A 9,789-nucleotide genomic window follows, 5' to 3' on the forward strand; every position below is an offset into this window, starting at 1 on the left:
AGTTAGTTAAGTAAATGTATATGAAATAATTAGTCTTCAAATTTCAGGTGACTATATTCCCTTGTAGCTCAGCTGGTAAAGAATCCACTTGCAATGTGGGAGACCTGGGTTCAATCTCTGTGTTGGGAAGATCCTCTGGAGAAGGGAAAGGCTACCCACTCCAGTTTTCTGGCCTGGAGAATTCCATGGACTGTCTAGTCCATGGGGTCACAAAGAGTCAGCCACAACTAAGCGACTTTCACTTTTACTTTCGTAAAAAGAATGCTGGAGTGGGTTGCCATTCTCTTCTCCAGTGGATCTTCCTGACCCAGGGATTGGACCTGGGTCTCCTGCATTGCAGGCAGATTCCTTACTAGCTGAGCCACCAGGAAAGAACTGGAAAAGTACAAATGAGTATAATACCAAACATAACTTACATTTTTACAGTCACCTAAATATTGAAAATTATTTCATATGCATTTACTTAACTAAATTATTTTCAGTATTAACACTCATTAGTATAGGGACACATGAAACAGATCATTATAACTTTGAAATCAACATGTTTCCTGTTCTTTTATCCTTTTTAGTGTTCTAGTTTCCTGTCAGTTTAGCATTCCCTCAAATATTTAAAATAATTCTGATGATGATGTTTTTCCTTTAAAGCCATCCAATACATCTTTATATTTTAATTTTTTGACAAGCATGGCCTATAAGGACCTGGAGGATCTTGCTCAATCTGCATCTCTCTCCAATAAGAATTTGAGTTCTCTGACCACCTTCCTTTCACTGTATACACTGCAACCTCCCTGCCAGTCTTTTCAGCTTAAAAAAAAAAAAAAGAATTAATGTCTTACCACTTGGATGATTAGAAGTCTATTCTTGCCAGAAATTGCCCTTGTACCTCTTCATCTTAATTACCTGTGAATCAACCTTTGGACCCTTTCAAATTATAAACTGGTCTTAGTTATGTAGCTCAACATTTTTCTTTTTTTTTAGACATTTAAAGAAAAAATTTATTGATGATCTGAAAAATGATTTCTAAAACACTAGCTTTTCCAGAAAACTGTAGCCAAATTGCAATGTATTTATCATGTTAAAATGTAATAAAATGCAAAAGCTATGACACAAGTGACCATCCTTCAACAATCTGAGCAAAGATAAAATGCCTAATGAACAACAAGGATGACTTGTAAAGGATGGGTTTTTGAAGCAAGCAACATTAAAAAAGCGGGGGGCGGGGACAGAAAATGGATATGTGTGTTCAGCTGAATTGATCCTTTGGCACTAGGAATCAAAGCATTTTGTCACACAGCATTAACACATATTATAAAAGTGTGTACTATCACTACACACTAGAACCACAAGCATTCAAAAGCAGCTTTGTCAATTAAGCAATGAAATACTCTACAGTATGTCTCTCTATTGGCCATCGTTGAATACCCTGGTAGCAACTTTGAAATGAAAAAAAAGAAAAAAGTAGCTGTAACTTCTTTTATTTTCTCTCTTTGAAATCAAACAGATATCCAACAATCCTGTTATACACTAACATTTCCAAAGTACATTATTCATACAAGAGAAAGACTAAAAAACAAAAATGATTTTACAGAGATCCAAACATAAGTGAGTATAAATGCCTCACACAGCTTTCTGAGGGTACTCTGGAGAAGCCACTTCATAAGTGCCGTCACTAAACAAAGTTGTAACATTCTTGCCAGATATTTTAGGAAATCATGTAGATAATTCAGTAATAAAGCAAGACTTTTCTCATCCAGAGGCGTATAGGCCAACATTGTTCCAATTTATGCAAATGGTCTCAACAAATGTGGCACTCCATACACCTGGGACTTGGGTGCATCAGAGAGGTCTGTGAGGATTTCAGAGTACTGTGGTCTCTCAAATGTAAAGCTGAGTGCCCAGCTTTACACTGAAGTATTCCTTTAGCCTTTCCAGGACTCCTTTAAACAGCACACTCCTTACTATTTGTGTTTCCTTGAGAGTCTTTTAATTTGCATAATCCTCTAGAATAGAATCCACATTCTTCTTGGCAGGAAGATAAAAGAGCTGATTTTGCCAGGTAACTAAGTCCTACTCATCAAAAAGCCATGGTTTTAGTTCTTCAGGAATCTTTATTTTAACTTCAACTCTGTTCATGAATGTTTCCTCATTTTTCAGCAGTAGCATCTACTTGGGCCCTTTTCTCCTGAGACTGAGATGTCTCATCGGTACCTTCTCTATTTCCAGATGTTTTGTTCTTCTTTGTTTTCACTTCAACATTTTTCTGTTGCAGACCAGAGGTCTTCTTTCCAGGGGCAGCCCTTCGTGATCTTTCCCTCTGCATACTGCTCCTGATTGGCTTTTTGAAGTTCTCATTGTTTCTGCAGATTGGTGCCCACATATTTGAGTACCCTACTTTGGAACCCATTCATCCCAATTTTTATTCCAACCACTGTAATGTACTTCACTTGTTTATCCTTTATGGCTACCTTCACACAGTTTGGTTCATAAAGAAAAGCCCCCCTCCATCCTCCCAAAAATAGAATAAAATAAAGAAGAGTCCCATGAAAGGACAACACTCTTTCACACTCCTGGAATTAAGGCCTCTGATCCTGCTTTGTCACCATTTACAAGTGATTTGCCACCACTGCCTCCTCCTTCTCCCAGCCACCCCCACCAGCACCCGCTACTCTATACCACCCAATTCCGCATGAGACGCACCTTCAGACACCACCAGCTCTACATCCTGGGCCTGGTTTAACTCAACATTTTTCAGTGGTTTTCAAAATATGATCCCAGCACCAGAAGTATTAGCATCACCTAGGAACTTGTTAAAAATGCAAATTCTCAGGCCCAACTCCCAAAATTACTGAATCAGAAAAATCTGAAGATGAAACTTAGCAATTTATTTTAACCAGTCCGATAGGGAACTCTGATGCTTTGCTGAGCTTGAGAGCTACTCTCCTACAATGTCTTTCCATTACATTAAAAATTTAATTTATTATATGTTATATCATAATCCAGCCTTCCTTGGTAGCTCAGCTGGTAAAGAATCTGCCTGCAATGCAGGAGACCCTGGTTCAATTCCTGTGTCAGGAAGATCCCTTTGGAAACATTTTTGAAGTATAGACCTTGGGGGCTTCTCTACCTCAGAAAAATTCAGTAATGGAGTGTGCATTTTTACCTAGCACTCTATGTATTCTTTACTGGAAATCTCTATCATCCAGCCTTAAAAGATGATGTTTCTCCCTACATCTCAAACTCTGTCTCCTTTGATAACTCCCTTTCCATTGAACTCCAGATTCAGAACCTTTGTCTTTGTCCAGAATGGTTTTAATACAGATGTTAATAGGCTTTTCCCTTTACTTCATTAGGCTCTCTACTCAAAAGCCATCATAACATAGATGTCATCTCTGACTACCGTATGAAGAAATATAGCAGCCCTGTCATTCCCTATCTTCATTATTATAGACAATTTCTGTTTATACTTCCCTTGACATCCCTCAGCATGAAGGAAGAGAGAGAGTACTACAAACAAATTTGTACTGTTAAGCTTAAAATATGTTAAATAGTGGGAAACAGCCAGGTCATCTAGGGCAACTGGTAGACACACAGAGAGATATACCATGTTCTTGGACTGGAAAACTCAATATTATGAGAATGGACTATACCACCCAAAGCAATCTATAGATTTAATGCAATCCTTATCAAATTACCAGTGGCATTTCACACAGAACTAGAACAAAAATATTTACAATTTGTGTGGAAACATAAAAGACCCCAAACAACCAAAGTAATCTAAAAAATAAATAAATAAAAACGGAACTGGAGGAAATCAGGCTACCTGACTTCAAACTTTACTACAAGCTTAGTCATCAAAAATGTACTAGAACAAAAATAGAAATATTGATCCATAAAATAGGACAGGAATTCCAGAGACAGACCTACACACCTGTGGTCAACTAATCTATGACAAAGGAGACAAGAATATACAATGGAGAAAAGACAGTCTTTTCAGTAAGTGGTGCTGGGAAAACTGGACAGCTTCATGTGAAAGAATAAAATTAGAACACTCTTTAATACCATATACACAAAAATAAACTTAAAAATGGATTAAAGACCTAAGTATAGCCAGATACTAAAAGCTCTAGGCAAACACAGGCAGAACACTCTGACATAAATGACAGCAAGCTCTTTTCTGATTTTTTACCTCCTAGAATTAAAAAAAAGGGGGAGGGACTTAAAACTTAAAGCTTTAGCACACCGAAGGATACCACAAGCAAAAAGATAATCTACAGAATGGGAGAAAATATTTGCAAATGAAGTGACTGATGAAGTTAGTCTCTAAAATATACCAATAGCTCTTGCAGCTCAATATATAATAAAACAATCCAATCAAAAAATGGGCAGAAGACCTAAAAAGACACTTCCCCAAAGAAATACAGATGTCCAAAAACACATGGAAAGATGCTCTATGTCACTAATTATTACAAAAATGCAAACAAAAACTGCCATGAGGTATCATCTCACATGGGTCAGAATGGATATCATCGGAAAGTCTATGAACAATAATTACTAGAGAAGATGTGGAGAAAAGAGAACCCTCCTTCTACACTGATGGTGGGAATGTAAATTGATAAAACCATGATGGAGAACAGTATGGAGTTTCCTTAAAAAACTAAATATAGAGCTACCGTATAATTTGTCAATCCCACCCCTGGACATATATCTGGAGAAAATCATAATTTGAAAAGGCACACACACCCCAAATTTACTACAACATTATTTACAATAGCCAAGACATGGAAGGAACCTATACATTCCTGGATAAAGAAGATGTAGTACATAGATACAATGGAATATTACTCAGCCATTAAAAAGAACAAAATAACACCATTTACAGCAACATGGATGAACAGAGAGATTATCATACTAAGTAGAGTAAGTCAAACAAAAATACAAATCATATGGTATCACTTATAAGTGAAATCTAATTTAAAAATGATACAAACTAACCTACTTAAAAAACACTAACAGACTCATAGATCTGAAAATTAAACACATGGTTAACCAAAGGGGAAACATGAGGGAAAGGGAAAAATTAGGATATTGGGGTTAGCATACACACACTATTTTTACATAAAATAGATAACTAATAAGAACCTACTGTATAGCACAGGAAATTCTACTCAGTATTTTGTAAATACTATATGAGAAAAGAAAATGAGCAAGGATGGAGATATATATATATATATATATATATATATACACATATATATATATATGATTCACTTTGCTATATATTTGAAACTAAAACTACACTCTAAATCATCTATATTCCAATAAAACTTAAAGAAAACTAAAAAAAATAAAATAAAATGTAGACTCCTGACCCCATGTAGACCTTCTAGATTAGACCTTCTGAGGGCTAAGCTCTGGAATTTAGCTAGTGAAGTGAATCTAACATGTTCATCAAGTGATTCATACATACAGTAACGTTTTAGAACTACTCATCTAACTGATCGAATGTACATCACATTCAAAGTAATGAGAAACTATCTTAAGGTATAATGTGCTTTTGTTTTAGACTAGTCTCCCTAGAGGATATGTAAAGGACACAATTGAATAAAGCTATATCAGAGATTGGAAGAGAAGTTATGACTGCTAAGTAGTACAGATAGTGTCTTATCACTCATTTAATTACTGTGCTAACAATAGATATGGAAGTAGCTTTGGAAAAATGTTAAAATATAAAACCAACAAAACTTGGTAACAGAGATATGGAGTTAGGTGAAAGACAGGATTGAGATAATTCAGATGATTGCCAGATGCCTGGGAGCTGATCCAACATGTAGCATACAAAAATTATTGTTACAAAAAACTTTTTAAATGCCTTCCTGATATCAAAAAGCAAACAAAGCACCAAACACACTTATGTATATTATTTTACTTTGTTTAAGATATTTCAATATTATTCTAAGTGATACATTCAATCTTTCTTTTCTCTTTTCAGAAAATACAGGGCTCTGTTAGCTACTTGATAATGACTGGTAACAGTGCCCCTAGAGCTTGTAATATTGGCTCATATGCTGAAGTGTTACTGTGACCTGTAATGCTTTATTATTGATAATGGCAGTACAGAATAGATTATGATTATTACCTAAACTCAATCACTATATTAGAGACTGGCATGAAAAGTGAAGGTGAAAGTGTTAATCACTCAGTGGTGTCCAACTCTTTGTGATCCCATGGACTGTAGCCTACCAGGCTCCTTTGCCCACGGAATTCTCCAGGCGAGAATATTGGAGTGGGCAGCCGTTTCCTTCTCCAGGATATCTTCCAGATCCAGGGATTAAATCCAGGTCTCCTGCATTGCAGGCAGATTCTTACTATCTGAGTCACCAGAGAAACCCGGAGACTGGCATAGTTAAATGCAATTAAGAATTTTTCATTGACAATTTTTAACAGCATATTCTGAAATAACAGTTTTTCCTCTTTTTTCCTCCTATTATATATTTACAGAAAGAGCTTTTTTTATTTTTTTAATTACTAGACTATCACCATAGGGTATAGTAATATGCTAGATAATAACATACACAACTCATTTAATTACATTTTACATTTAAAACCAAATTTGAACTAAACATATATATTGGTCAAAATAGTTCCAAATCATACAATTTTTCATTAGAAATTATAACAACATAAGCAAGTTGGTTCCATGCCAATGTTTTTGTATATTATTTGCCATTCTGTAAGAATTGTGGCCCATTATACTATCTGACTTTATATTAGTTGATCTTTTAACATTTAACTCCTAATATAACTGAAGAACTGTATTTTATAGCCTTATAGTATCACTTTCTCCTTGCTGTCTAGATTTAATAGCATTACCATTTCAGTGATGAGTTATTGCTTAATTATTGCTGTAATAGCCTATTGTTGATCATATCTAAAGTGTAGAAATTGACAGGATGCCATTTTAGTTTGCTGGGTGTTTAAGTACTAATAATTTGTCATAACAAGTGACTCCACCGTCATTAAAAGTACTATGACTACTCTGTGATGGGAGCTTGAGGCTTATCAACTCTGTGGGGAAATGGCACATAGATTCTCACTATTACCTTGCATTTAATGTGCAAAATTAATTTAGTGAGCCATGAGGAAACTTTTTATTATGGATAGGCTTTTACTAAGAGGCTATAATTATGAAATATTGATATAATTGATCTCATATTGAATTATTGAAGAAATATTAATTTCCACATGTTTCATAACTTGTATATACATATCATATATATACCCACATATGTATATATACATATGTGTACATATTGTACATATGTGTACAATTACATTTAATGATTTAAAGTTAACCAAATATGTATATTAAACAAGTATGCTATAAAAACCAAATATATAGAATTAAAACTACATACAAATATACATTTTTATACTTTTCTCATATTATCCCTTGCCTAATCTTCTTTATTTTTCAAAATATTAATATTTGTTTTAAAAGTACTTATATTTACATAGTATTTGCAACTGAAGAAAATTTGACACTAGTAAAAAAGGAAAAAAAAAAAAACCCTCAATAACTACTTTATATACTTTCTTTTGAATAAGAGATCCCAGTAATTTAATTTTAATATTTCATTTGAGAAGCACCTGGATAAAATAATTTTAACTCTAAACATTTTAAGTACATTTAAACTTACAGTCTGCATCAATATTAGTAAAGGCAAATATTCTTAATCTTTACAATTGTCTTTTTATCTGGATTAGTATAGAATACAACTAGTCATGTATTATTATTCTTATTTTATGAATGTCATTAACTGTGCTAGCAATGTAACACTGTATTATATAAAGATGAAAGGAAAAATATACATCTTAGAGCAGCTTAAATTCTGTCTCTTTCTTAATTTCTTTACAGTTCCATTTTAAAGGTATTGTTTCAACTATTTCAAGAATGTGCCCAGTTCTTAGAATTATTAATGCATTGAATTTCTAAATATTTAATATGTCAAAACTGGTATTAATGATGCTGTCACAAAAATTCCTCTTGGAACTTTATTATATTCCTAAAACTTTTTGTACTCTATCCATTATTTTAAATTATGTACTCTGACCATTTTGTAACTTGAAGGATCATTTACGATTTGTAACATTCAATCACTTACTACCCCTAGGAAAATGTATTTTCCTGGTACAATAATTATGCTCTAAATAATTAGTCTTTGTAACTAAGTACCAAAAACTATCAGGCAAAAATGGGAAAAGACTACTGAGAGGCAAAATAAGACTTATCCTCTATGCTTCAAATATCTTATAGTTTTTAATGTAATGTACTCTATCCAGCCTTTGTATACAGTACTTCAAGTATAGATAACAGATAAACTATAGAGTTAAAGAAGATATTTGGAAACGTGCTAAATTCTTCTGAAGCCAAAAAATGCATATTTTACAACCAGATCCTCATTTCAAATTATTTCTCTACTAAAAATTAAGGAATATCTTAGATTCATGGATTATCCACAGACTTGAATATGCTCAGGTTATCATGACATCTGGTCCCATCACTTCATGTCAAATAGATGGGGAAACAGTGATAGACTTTATTTTGGGGGGCTCCAAAATCATTGCAGATGGTACTGCAGCCATGAAATTAAAGGATGCTTGCTCTTTGGAAGAAAAGTTATGACCAACCTAGACAGCATATTAAAAAGCAGAGACACTACTTTGCCAACAAAGGTCCATCTAGTCAAAGCTATGGTCTTTCCAGTAGTCATGTATGGATCTGAGAGCTGGACTATAAAGAAAGCTGAGCACTGAAGAACTGGTGCTTTTGAACTGGGGGGTTGGAGAAGACTCTTGAGAGTCCCTTGGACTGCAGGAGATTCAATCAGTCCATCCTTAAAGAAATCAGTCCTGAATATTCATTGGAAGGACTGATACTTAAGCTGAAACGCCAATAGTTTGGCCACCTGATGCGAAGAACTGACTGTGAAAAGACCCTGATGCTGCAAAATATTGGAGGCAGAAGGAGAAGGGGACGACAGAGGATGAGATGGTTGGACAGCATCACCAACCCAACGGACATAAGTTTGAGTAAACTCCAGGGGTTGGTGATGGACAGGGAAGCCTGGCATGCTGCAGTCCATGGGGTTGCAAAGAGTCAGACACAACTGAGTGACTGAACTGAACTGGACTGATTCAAGTATCTAGTTCTCAAGAAACTAGGATCAGGAATTGTCATTTGCTACAATGTTTCATTACAAAGAAAAGGCACCCAAAAATATTAAGTCAATTAAAATTGAATTTTACTTTGTGTGTCCTGAGTCTCTGCATGCTCCATTTTAATAAGTGGCATTTTTTTTTACATTTGTTTATGTATTTAACTTTTTAAGTGTTTATTTCCAGATTAAATATAAAACACATATATATGCACCCTGCTATTTATGTATTGTTTTTAACATTATGCTGCATCCCTAAAAAGAATGTGGATATCTCATTATCCCTTTAATGACCTTAAACATTTAAAATATAAATTATAGCTTCAAATTATCAATTTTGGACCTTTTCAAAATATCTAAGCATATCAGTTCATAAGCATATACATCGGTACAAATTCCACTGTTCCATAAGTAGACAGCATTCTTTTCATGATTTTCTAAAAATTTATATTTCCTTTTTTTGCTTCATATGTTCTGTGACAATGTCTCTCAAATTTTAGTTTGTATCATAATCACCCAGAGAGTGTGTTACAATACAGATTGCTGGGCCCAGTCCCAGAGATTCTCATTTAGT

The 9,789-nt window shown here is 34.3% G+C and overlaps 1 pseudogene; it reads right to left on the minus strand.

The window, feature by feature from the left end:
* Window positions 1–1,617: 1,617 nt before the first annotated feature.
* On the minus strand, window positions 1,618–2,603 carry LOC133073882 (mortality factor 4-like protein 1; annotated as a pseudogene).
* Between the last annotated feature and the right edge of the window lie 7,186 nt (window positions 2,604–9,789).

The sequence above is a fragment of the Dama dama genome, chromosome 19 (genome assembly GCF_033118175.1).
Source record: "Dama dama isolate Ldn47 chromosome 19, ASM3311817v1, whole genome shotgun sequence".
NCBI lineage: Eukaryota > Metazoa > Chordata > Mammalia > Artiodactyla > Cervidae > Dama > Dama dama.